The 12,500-nt window shown below is 39.0% G+C and overlaps 1 protein-coding gene across 1 annotated transcript in view; it reads right to left on the reverse strand.

Annotated features, from left to right (window-relative positions):
• LOC145415017 (reelin-like) overlaps positions 1–12,500 on the reverse strand; it is a 492,696-nt gene that overhangs the window by 433 nt on the left and 479,763 nt on the right. The gene's annotated exons all lie outside the window — the stretch shown is intronic.

Raw genomic sequence — 12,500 nt, forward strand, 5'->3', positions numbered from 1 at the left:
CAACCATTCATGATGACCAGTCTTGTTTTTATTTCTGATGCCATGTACTCCTCAGATGCTTCACAGTAAAACTTTCACTGACAGACTGACGGTCAATTTCTGAAATTTGAATATCAAGAAAACATCAGTCAATTGACATGCTCATGGCTGTCCTCCAACTTCAGACAAATGTTCTTCTTTGGGACACGGTATTGTCAACAAAGGTTTGCTGAAACAACTGGTGAATTTCTGCAGCCGTCTTGTTGATCACGAAGCAGAACTTGATGCAGGTTCTCTGTTCCGTGAGGTCCGCCATTGCAAAACCGCTGAACCACCTACACACCACGTTACAATAGTAAGCGTAGCTCACTAGCAAGTCCACCCACAGACACGGGCGGGACCACACTGATGCACAAGGGGTGCTGCTGACCCCTTCTAGCTGCAAAAGGCAAAACTGCAAACGGTTGGCTACCTCTGTTCAAATTACTGAAACTTTTGGGTAGTACCGCATTCCTCATTGTATATATATATATATATATATATATATATATATATATATATATATATATATATATATTTATATACATATATATATATATATATATATATATATATATATATATATATATATATATATATATACATATATATATATATATATATATATATATATATATTATATATATATATATATATATATATATATATATATATATATATATATATATATATATATATATATATATATATATATAAATACAGTAACCCCTCAAAGATCCGGACTTCAAAGATCCGGATATTGCGAAGATCCGGGCCATTTCTTGGCAGATTTTCAATTTAAAACATTGGCTACAAGATTCACAATTTATTAATTAAAATTTACAAAAAAAATATTTGTACACATTATCATGCAGAAAGTGACACTTTGGCAAAGTGAATATAGAAAATAAGTTTGTTTTTATTTTGCATTAAGTTATACCTAAACCACCATAAGTTTTCTTTCATATGAGCAAATTAATATAATTTCTGGAAAATCCGGATTTTTCGAGATCCGGACAGGATTATAGCCCCAATTAGTCCGGATCTTTGAGGGTTTACTGTATATATATATATATATATATATATATATATATATATATATATATATATATATATATATATATATATGTGTGTGTGTGTGTGTGTGTGTGTAATGTGGTAGGTGGGGCGCTCACCATCCACTCACTTGATGTAGTGCTTCTGTCGAGTGTCTGCCCTTTCCTCTTCTCCATCCTTCTTTCCTTCTATCCTCTTGTGTCTTTCTTTCCTTCATTCTTTCCTTGTCTTTTGCCTACGGGTAACTTTATACTCCCTCTTCCGTCTTTCTTTCCTTCATTCTTTCTTCTTGCTTCTGCCTGTGGGTGACTCTACACTGAGTGACAAGCCAAATGGTTTCCTGTATTATCAGGAGACCATTTACTACGTTGGGTGGTAATCACATAACCAAATTTTGGCACCTGGTGGTTTAGTGGGTAATTATTGCGCTCCAATCGGATTGAGCCGGTGAAGGTTTATATCCAAAGGGTGGTTGGGGTTGATTGCTAATGTAATGCCACTCAGGGATGAGTGAGGCTGGTCACTCTCATCTTCAATGTCGGGACCAACTTCCTAGTCCCGGACTCCTACGCTCCTCATGGGGCAGTGTAGGACCGGATGACGGATGGAATATATAAATATATATATATATCATATACTGAATATATATATATATATATATATATATATATATATATATATATTATATATATATATATATATATATATATATATATATATATATATATTGTATATATATATATATATATATATATATATATATATATATATATATATATATATATACTATATATATATATATATATATATATATATATATATATATATATATATATTGTATATATATATATATATATATATATATATATATATGTATATATATATATATATATATATATATATATATATATATATATATATATATATATATATATTGTATATATATATGGTTCTTTGAAAGCAGTGATAAGAAACAGGGAAGTGAGCATATAAAAAGTTACTACATGTCAGTTTTGTGATACCAACTCTAAGGTATGGAAATGAAGCTTGGACGTTGTTGGAAGGACACAAGTCAAGAGTGAGCAGTGGAAATGAGTTATTTAAGAGGAGCCTGTGGAGTCACATGAGAGACAGGCTGACGAATGAGGATATAAAGGGAGCATTGTGGTGTGGATGTGGATGTGATAGGAATGTTATGAGGAACACACTGAGGGTTTGCCTTGTGGAGAGAATGGAGGGTGAAAGACTTGAGACGAAGAGAGTGGATGTGAGTGCGGTAGCGGGGGGAAGAGGGAGGGGGAGTTGAGGATGAGATGGAGGGATGGGGTGGAGAGGTATATGAGAGAGGGGTGTGTGAGTTGGGAGCAGGGCAGTGAAATGGCGGGGGACAGGGTGACTTGGAGGCGATTTGTTTGTGGCCATCCCAAACGGGATTGAGGCGTCTGGCAATAGATAGATAGATAGATAGTATAATATCATTAGCGTTGAGAGTTGTCGTATCTAAAATACAGTAGTTCCATGTTCTGGCAGTTCTGTTTCTTATACTGACTTCCCCTTTATAAAACCATATGATTCGCCTGACAGTGCCCAGTTGATGTCTGCAAGTGAGCAATATAGACAAGTATTAAGCACTTTCAATCGATAGTGTTCTGTTGAACGAAGTATTTCATTTTTTGTACATATGCACATGCTTTGCATCCTCTTGGATAAGTTCTCTTGATTAGGGTCGGCAGCTGGCGTATATTTAATAGTTCCTGACTCCTCTGCTTCTCTCTCATATACTGATGTCCTCTAAATTAGTATATGTGCCTCGATTGGCAGTCAGTAGGTGATGAGTGATGATGTGTAATGTAGAAGGGCATTACATATGTGCAGTCGACGGTGTTCTGTTAGTCAAGGTATTTTCCCCGTTAGTGTAAGCATACTAGTTAGATTAAGCTATCTGTATCTTTATCGTTGGGTGTAGGGTTGTGATCCGTTTGTAAGGTTTATCAGTATTAGTTCATAGATTAGTTTCTTTCTTTATATGTATTTGATGTTTTCGGAGAAAGGAAAAACAGAGATGAAACGGTGGTAAATTTTTCTCAAACGTCTAACATGAGAATAACAATTACATTCTTTCAGAGAACAACAGGGAGAAAATGGGCCTGGAGAAGTCCAAATGGAGAAACTAAAAAATAAATCGACTTAATTATAGCTGATAAGAATAACACGATCATATCTGTCACAGTTATCAACAAAGTAAATATAAGAAGTGACCATGGAATGGTGGGTGTCGCAGCCAGATTCAATTTCAGAAGTGAAGGAATGAACATGATTGAAAGTAAAATGATACGCTCAATAAAAGTAAGCGAAAACAAAGCAGCCTTTCAGTTGGAAATAACGAACAGATTTCAGGCTCTAAGTTATGCTGTGACACTGATGAGCTGACTCATAGACTAATAAAAGTCCTAAGAGGATCAGCAGAGGTAGCAGGGAAAGCTAATACAACCAAAGCCAACGGGTATTAAAAAATGACCCACGAGCTCATGAAAAGATAAAGAATATGAATGTAAAAACAAAAAAAGGTGAAATATATACAGAGGAATTAAGTATGCTTATCAACAAGAGAGGGAGAAGAGAAACGGAAGAGAAACATGGATCAGCTCAAATGAACCATCAAAACAGGAAAAAGTCTGAAACAAGTCCGAAGTAAAATAGCACTAGAAAAGCTTCAAATTATGTCACTGAAAGTAAAAAAAAAGTTGAAGTCATTAAATGTAGTGATAAGATAGTGAAAAGTGTTGAAGAACTTTACAAAGAACTGTATGCATCAAAGACAATAGTACCAATAGTTAACTTTCCAGTTGACACAAATGAAATACTAGAGGTAACACCAAAGAAGTAAATATTTCTCTTAAAAGTATGAAAAAAGGGAAGGCCCCAGAAGAACATGGAATAGTAACAGATTTACTGTCGGATGCAGGAGCACATAGCAATAATAATTTCATTGCGAGACAAGGGAGTAATTGGGAACATTGTAAAACTGCTCGAAAACCTATATAAAGAGGAAACTGCTACAGTTAAATTACATAAAGACTCAGAAAAAATTAAAATTGAGACGGGCGTGGATCAAGGAGATGCAATTTCACCAAAATTATTTACAGCTCGTCAAGAAAGCATTTTCAGACAGCTAGACTGGAGGAACAAAGGAGTTAACATAGATGGAGAAAATCTAAACCACTTAATATTTACAGATGACATTGTCCTAATCTCAGAAACAGCAGAGACATTGCAAAAAATGTTAAATGACCTAAAGAGAGAGAGTCTCAAAATAGGTCTAAAGATGAACCGGAGTAAAACTTATATATGTTTAATCCAAACACACCAAAGAGCGCCATCAAAATAAACAAAGAAATTCTTGAAGAAATCGAGGAGTACAATTACTTGGGGCAAACACTAAAATTAACGAAAGACCATGTCAGCGAAAATAAGAAGACGCATTACAATTGGATGGAAAGTTTTCGGTAAACACAGACATCATGAGAAGTGGCTTGCCGATATGTATGAAGCGAAAAGTATATAACATATGTATTATCCCAGCTATGACGCACGGTTGTGAGTCCTCGAAACTGACGTAATCGATGCAAAATTAATTAATCCGTTCTCAAAGAGAAATGGCAAGGTCAGTGTTGGGAATATCTTTAAGAGACAAGAAAAAATCAACTTGGATGAGAGAGCAGACTAAAGTCAAAAACACCGTAAATGTCATGAAAGAACAGAAATGGAGGTGGGCAGGTCAGGTACAAGGAATAAGGGATAACCGATGGAGCAAGATACTGATTAGACTCCAAGAGATTGTATGCATAGCAGAAAAAGAGCAGACGGTAGGTAAATAGATGTGATAGAGAAGATTCCAAGCAAAACGTGACAGAGAATGTCTCAGGCAGGGAATTCGTGAAGAAGGTTGGGGGAGGCCTTTGTTCAGCAGTGTTCTTGTAAAAATATATAGGGAATTCGTGATAGATAGGCTGGGGGAGCGGCCTTTGTTCAGCAGTGGACTATGCAAAAATATATATAGTATACTATATATATATATATATATATATATATATATATATATATATATACAGTATATCTAAATAGATAGATAGACAGATAAATAGATAGATATTTTTCATGCTTAGAAGAAGGAACCAAAGGCCACGAGCCCTTAATAACTGTTCTTTCCAAGAGAAAAACAAAATACAAGAGAGAGCCATATTCAAGATCCGATCATTTTGAGATGCCTGGACACACTGCGTTTAAAGACTGGAGATCATAGGAAGTTGGAAATACAGACAGAGGGAGACAGTTCCAGAGTTGTCCTGTTGCATAAATGAAGGACAGGGAGTAACGGTTAACTCTTGCATTAGAGAGCTGTACAGGAAAAAAAAAGGATGGGAGTTCGCTGCAAGACAGGTGCTACGCTCCCGTCGTAAAGGTGGAGGAATGCAAGCCGACAGATCAAAGGAGCAGTGACCATGGAAGGAGCGACAGAAAAGAGATAAAGATGCAACAGTGCTGTGAAGAGACAGCGGTTGAAGGAAGGTAGTAAGAGAAGGAGAGTTAAAGAGACGAAACGCCTTTGACTCAACCCTATTGAGAAGAGCTGTATGTGGGGAGCCTCCCCACACATGCGAGTTGTACTCCATACAGGGGAGGATAAAACCCGTGTATAGAGTCAACAATTGTGCAGGGGTAAAGAAGGAACGGAGTTGGCTTAGCACACCTAATCTCTTGGAAGCAGATTTTACAAGAGATGTAATATGATCTTTCCAAGATAAGTCCCGAGTGAATGAAACCCCAAGCATGTTCAAGGATGATGCAGGATTAAGCTGAATATTATTAAACATTAGTGGGTACACATGTTGGAGATTTTGTCGGGTTTATAGGTGTAAAAACTGAGTCTTAGATGCATTAAAAACAAGATTATTTTTACTCCAGTCAGAGATACGAGCCAAGTCAGACATTAGGTGTGCCATAGCCTCATCTTTGTTTGCTGAAGTAACTGATGAAATAGATGTTGTGGGAACCGTATGGAAAGGTGAAAGGTGGAGTCATCGGCGTACGAGTGGATAGGGTTAGATGTACAGCTTAGGAGGTCACTGATGAATAAAAGAGAGTTGGTGATAGGACAGAGCCCTGAGGAACACCACTGTTGATAGATCTAGGAGAAGAACGATGGTCGTCTACAACAGCAGCCATAGAACGACCAGAAAGGAAGCTATAGATGAAGGCACAGATAGAAGGATAGAAACCGCAAGAGGGCAGTCTGGAAATTAAAGATTTATGCCAGACTCGATCAAAAGTCTTTGAGATGTCATGTGCAATGGCGAAGCTTTCGCCAACGTCCCGAAAGCAGGATGACCAGGTAGGTGAGAAGATCGCCAATGAAGCGTCCCTGACGGAACCCATACTGACGATCAGAAAGAAGGTTGTGATAGGAGAGATGCTTGAAAATTTTTCTATTAAGAATTAACTTGAAAACTTTTGAGATACAGGATGTTAAAGCAATTGGACGATAGTTAGAGGGTTGGGAATGGTCACCCTTCTTTGGGACCGGCTGAATAAGAGCAAACTTCCAGGAAGAAGGAAAGGTACATGTTAACAGACAAAGGTGAAAGAGTTTGCCTAGGCAGGGTGTAAGCAGAGAAGCACAGTTCTTGAGGACAACAGGAGGGACTCCATCAGGCCCATGTGCCTTATTAGTATTGAGGCCTGTGATGGCAGAAAATACATCAGCTGAAGAAATTTGAATGTCAGCCATGAGGAAGTCAGACGGGGAAGGGATGGAGGAACAGCACCGGACTCGTCTAAGGTGGAATTGGAGGAGAAAGTCTGAACGAAGAGATCTGCTGTATCAGTAGAATAAATAGCTACAGAACCATCAGAGTAGAAAAGAGGAGGGAAAGATGATGAGGTAAAGTTGTTAGAAAGGTTTTTGGCAAGGTTCCAGAAGGAGCGGGAAGAATTCGAGTTGGAGAGTTGAGAACATTTAGTATGGCTGAAATTACTTTTAGCAGAGCGAAGAACAGACTTAGCACGATTCCGGGCAGAAACGTATAAATGATGTGATTCAGGGGTGGGTTGGCTCCAGTACCTTTTATAGGCTCTCTCATTGTTGTGGACAGCATTAGAACAAGCGTGATTAAACAAAGGCTTTCTCGTGTTGGGCAAAGGATATGAGAAAGGAATGTATGTTCCCATGCCTGAGAGAATAACCTCCGTAATGCGCAAGGCACACTCAGATGGCTCCTGGCCATGGAAGTGATAATCATTCCAGGGAATGGAATATCAACGAAGTACTGCCTGAGGGCCTCCCAACCCGCAGCTCCAAAGTGCCGCAGACGATGTTTCTTTGGAGGATCGACAGGCCGTACCGGAGTGATAGGACAGGTTAAGGTGATAAGGTTGTTATATATATATATATTGTTACGGAACAGAGAAAGATAACGTACACTTTAAGTGAGAATACGAAGAGTCACTACTGTCCCGTAAAGTTCCAGGTTCAAAACAAAAGAGTTAGGTAAAATTACAAGTTAAAGTTTAATGCTTAAATTAACAACAAAACATTCAGAACTCATAAGGATAATGTAATGGCAAATAAACAGGTTAAATATATGGTTAACTGCAATAGCCTCTATTAACACGAAGTTAGCAAGAGTAAATTTATCTAAGTCAGCCCTGATAAAATGAGATACCAGATAATACTCAGTGAATGCCAGATAAATTATTACAGATACAAACTATTATCAAAAATGACTGACAAAGAACCCTACATAAATTACAATTTCACTAGGCCTACAAATTAAACTTATGCTATACAGTACAAGAAAAAATGCAATAACAGTAATACTCAAATTACACACAGCTGCTAGATGGTTGGAGACTTCTTGAGCACTCACAATAATAATATCTGTACAGGGGAGGACAGAGATGTGAACAAAATGAGGAGCAGATCTAAGTGGCAATGATGCAGAGACTGAGCTCATTATATAGGGGCCAGCAGAGCCTGATACAACTTGTAATGAGGACGCGCAAATGAAGCCACGGGGACAAAGAGATGACAATCCCGCAAAGTATAACAGAGATGTCGACTTACTCTACTATAACGGTAGAAGGGGGGGACTGAGGCAGAACACGCTCGTGATCAAACATGCAGCAACTGTGCGTTAAAATTACACAAAGGATGATGAAATCATAGGCTATGTAACACCTCCCCACAAAGAAAAAGAAATTTACAAAGGAAATTTCTTATTACTCTAAAACAATCTGTCTAAAGTCTAGATAAGCAATCTGCAATAACAATTTCTTTCCTAGTGTTACAAAACATGAGATCTCCCTAGCACGTTCAGTCATAGGTACTTGCCAGTATCCCTTTAACAAATCAAACTTACTTATGTACCTAGCCTTTCCGATCTTGTCTATGCAATCTTCCACACGAGGGAGAGGGTAAGTGTCTGTTTTGGTTATCTGATTAACACGTCTGTAGTCGATGCAAAGCCTCTGTGACCCACCTGGCTTAGGGACCAGAGTGACAGGAGAACTCCACTCGCTCTGACAGGGCTCAATCATCTTGTGGTCCAACAGGTAGCCAAGCTCCTTCTGGATGAGAGGAACTTTCACTGGGTTCACACGGTAAGGAGGCAATTTAATTGGCTTTGCGTCTCCAACATCGACATCATGCATCAACACAGTGGTTCTTCCTGGAGTGGCACGGAACACTTGCGGGTACTCCTGCAGTAATGCCGAAAACTCCTGCCTTTCCTTAGAGGTAGATGAGAAAGCTTAGACTGGAGATCATTCATGATAACAGGATTCTACCCCAAACTATCACTCATTCTCATACTGCATGGGAGAGCTTCACTTGCAGACTCGGTAGGAAAAGCTACAGTGCAGACTGGATTATTTTCGTCCCGCCTGTGATATAACTTTAGCATGTTGATGTGACATAGTTGCTTGCTCTTTCTACGATCTGGTGTGGCGATGACATAGTTGACATCACTGAGTTTCTTCTCCACGAAATAAGGACCACTAAACTTGGCTTGAAGAGGTTGCCCATGAACTGGTAGCAGAATCAAAACCTGATCTCCTGGCTGAAAGTGGCGTAACCTGGACTTCTTGTCATACCAAGTCTTCATCTTCTCCTGAGCAGCTCCTAAATTCTCTCTCGCCAGCTGTAAAGCAGTGGACAGCCGTTCTTTGAACTTCATCACATACTCCAGCAGGTTGACGTCATCTTCCTCCGACAGCCAGCATTCCTTGAGTAACTTAAGGGGTCCTCTTACTTCATGGCCAAACAGTAGTTCAAAAGGTGAGAAGCCCAGTGATTCATTTGGAGATTCTCTTGCAGCAAACACAACGAATGGAAGACCTTTATCCCAGTCTTTCTGATGTTCCAAACAGTATTTCTTGGAGCATCGATTTGAGTGTTTGATGATATCTCTCCAACGCTCCTTGGGTCTGGGGGATGGTAAGCTGAAGAGGTGATCTGGGTGATGCCCAACTCTTTCAGAGACTGCTTGAAAACATTTGACATGAAATTACTTCCCGGTCTGACTGTACCTCCTTAGGCAGACCAAACTTTGTGAAGAACCCCAGCATTTCCTTAACCACGTTCTTTGCTGAGATGTTTCTAAGTGGAATGGCTTCAGGATAACGAGTAGCCATATCAATCATGGTCAACACATAAGAAAATCCTGGAAGAAGTCTTAGGAAGAGGGCCCACAATATCCACCAACACACGGGTGAAAGGCGCCTCAAAAGGAGGAATGGGAACTAGAGGTGCAACCTTTTCGGTCTGATTACACTTCCCCACAACTTGACAGGTGTGACAAGACTTACAATACCAGGAAACATCCCTGAAGATACCTGGCCAGTAGAAGTGTTTCAAAATGCGTGCCACAGTCTTCCTCACTCCAAGGTGTCCTGCCAAACTGGAATCATGAGCCACTCTAATGATATCCTGCCTACAAACACGAGGGATGACAACTTGATGTACAACCTCCCATTCACAGTCGGCTGATGCTGTTGGGGGTCTCCACTTCCTCATAAGTACTCCTGACTTTACATAATAACAAGTAGAAGCACCGGCTGACTCTTCTTCACTGTAAGCAGAGTTAGCTAGACCTTTCAACTCAGGGTCAGCAACCTGCAACTCAACCAACTCTTGACGAGACAAATTATCAACACTACGGGGTACTGCCTCATCTGGTGAGTGGTCCAAATTAGCAAGAAAAGTGTCAGCTAGGATAACATCATCATCATCATTATCCTCTAAATCACCAGTAACTTTAGACTTAGCCCTAGTGACAGCACATGCAGGGAACACATCAGGGACATCACAATCCAGGGACACAGCCACTGGCTCACTAGACAACTGAGGAGCTGGACACACTTGACTTCCACCAATATCATTTCCAAGTAAGAAAGTTACACCTGACATTGGGAGTGTCTCAACCAACCCAACCATAACAGAACCATTAACAAAACCAGACTCTAAATTCACTCTGCACAGAGGAACAGAGAAGTAATTATTCCCTACACCTTGTAAGATTACAGTTTCATCAGAGGAATTAAAATTAGAGCCTAGAACACTGGTCAGCATAAGGGATTGGCAAGCACCTGTATCACGATATATTTGAACTGATTTCCTGTCATTACTGTCCAGAGGACTGACAAAACCATCAGACAGGAAATTAGCACATGAACTCTTGAGAGTGTCACCCACGTTACTGCTCAAAAGAGGAGCTCCATCATGAGAATTTAAGTTACCCCTCAAAGCAGGTTCAGTTAACTCAGTTAAAGAATTCTGGGAACTCTCAAGAGTGGACACTAGACCAATTGACTGAATATTTAAAGACTCCTTTTTGTTCACATCACGCTGTCTCCTGAAACATCTCTCCGTAGTATGACCAAGCTTACTACAATAAGTACATTTACTTTTTCTGAAATCTAGAGGTGAAGCTGGTATTTACTTCCTGAGAAACATCATCCTTATTCTCTTTCCTGTTACCTGTACTCTGAGTAGAGGCAACGTACTTACTCTCAGCTTTCCCTTTTTCTCTAGAATATCTCTTGTGAGTGAGAACATACTCATCAGCTAAAACTGCAGCATCAGACAAATTATCTATTCTTTTCTCATCAAGATATAGGCTTACATCTTTATAAATACACCCTTTGAAATCCTCCAGCAAAATCATCTGCTTAAATTTACCAAAATCAGAATCCACATTCTTAGAATTTAACCACTGCTCTAACAGATCTTCTTTGATTTTTGCATACTCAACATGGGATTGCTTATCTTGCTTGTAAGTTGTCCTAAATTTTACTCTATAGGCTTCAGGGACAAGCTCATAGGCCTTAAGAATCAAGCTCTTAACTACATCATAATTATCAGACTGATCCTGAGGCAAAGATGCATAAGTTACTTGAGCTTTACCGGTGAGAACAGTTTGAAGGAGTACTGGCCAATACTCCTTAGGCCAATTAAAACCTGTAGCTACCCTCTCAAACAACTGAAAATACTTTGTTAAATCAGATTCATTAAAAGGAGGGACAAGTTTAACATTTTTAGCCACATCAAAATCATCAGAGCTAGATGATCCAGTTCCACCTTGTTTCATGCGATACTCATGGTCTGCCTGAATCCTGGCAAGTTCAACTTGTGCCTGAGCCTGTATCTGTGCCTCTTCAATACGAGCCTGAGATTCCGCCTGCTTAGCATTTGCCTGAAATTCAGCTTCTTTAGCACGAGCCTCCTGCAGAGCTAGCTGTAACTTAGCTAATTCAATCTGCAGTTTGCTCATTTGGAGGAGTTACATTAAACAAGCTTTTTATTAATCATGCCAACAATTTGATCTTTAGAATGATGAGAGTGAACTGCAATTCCCAATTGTTGAGCAACGAGCTTAAGTTCATTCTTTGTTCTGTTTTCTATATCACACACTGTTTGCACATTTGACAAAAAATCCCTGGCTTCATCAAGTGTAGAAATAGTAGCCATCATGAATATATCACAGTCACAAAATATCAAACAATATCCTTATGATAATATCCTGAATATCCTGATATGAGGTCGCCAAATTTATGTTACGGAACAGAGAAAGATAACGTACACTTTAAGTGAGAATACGAAGAGTCACTACTGTCCCGTAAAGTTCCAGGTTCAAAACAAAAGAGTTAGGTAAAATTACAAGTTAAAGTTTAATGCTTAAATTAACAACAAAACATTCAGAACTCATAAGGATAATGTAATGGCAAATAAACAGGTTAAATATATGGTTAACTGCAATAGCCTCTATTAACACGAAGTTAGCAAGAGTAAATTTATCTAAGTCAGCCCTGATAAAATGAGATACCAGATAATACTCAGTGAATGCCAGATAAATTATTACAGATACAAA

This window comes from Coenobita brevimanus, chromosome 101 (assembly GCF_032717465.1).
Source record: "Coenobita brevimanus isolate Jiangsu-jjx chromosome 101, ASM3271746v2, whole genome shotgun sequence".
Classification (NCBI taxonomy): domain Eukaryota; kingdom Metazoa; phylum Arthropoda; class Malacostraca; order Decapoda; family Coenobitidae; genus Coenobita; species Coenobita brevimanus.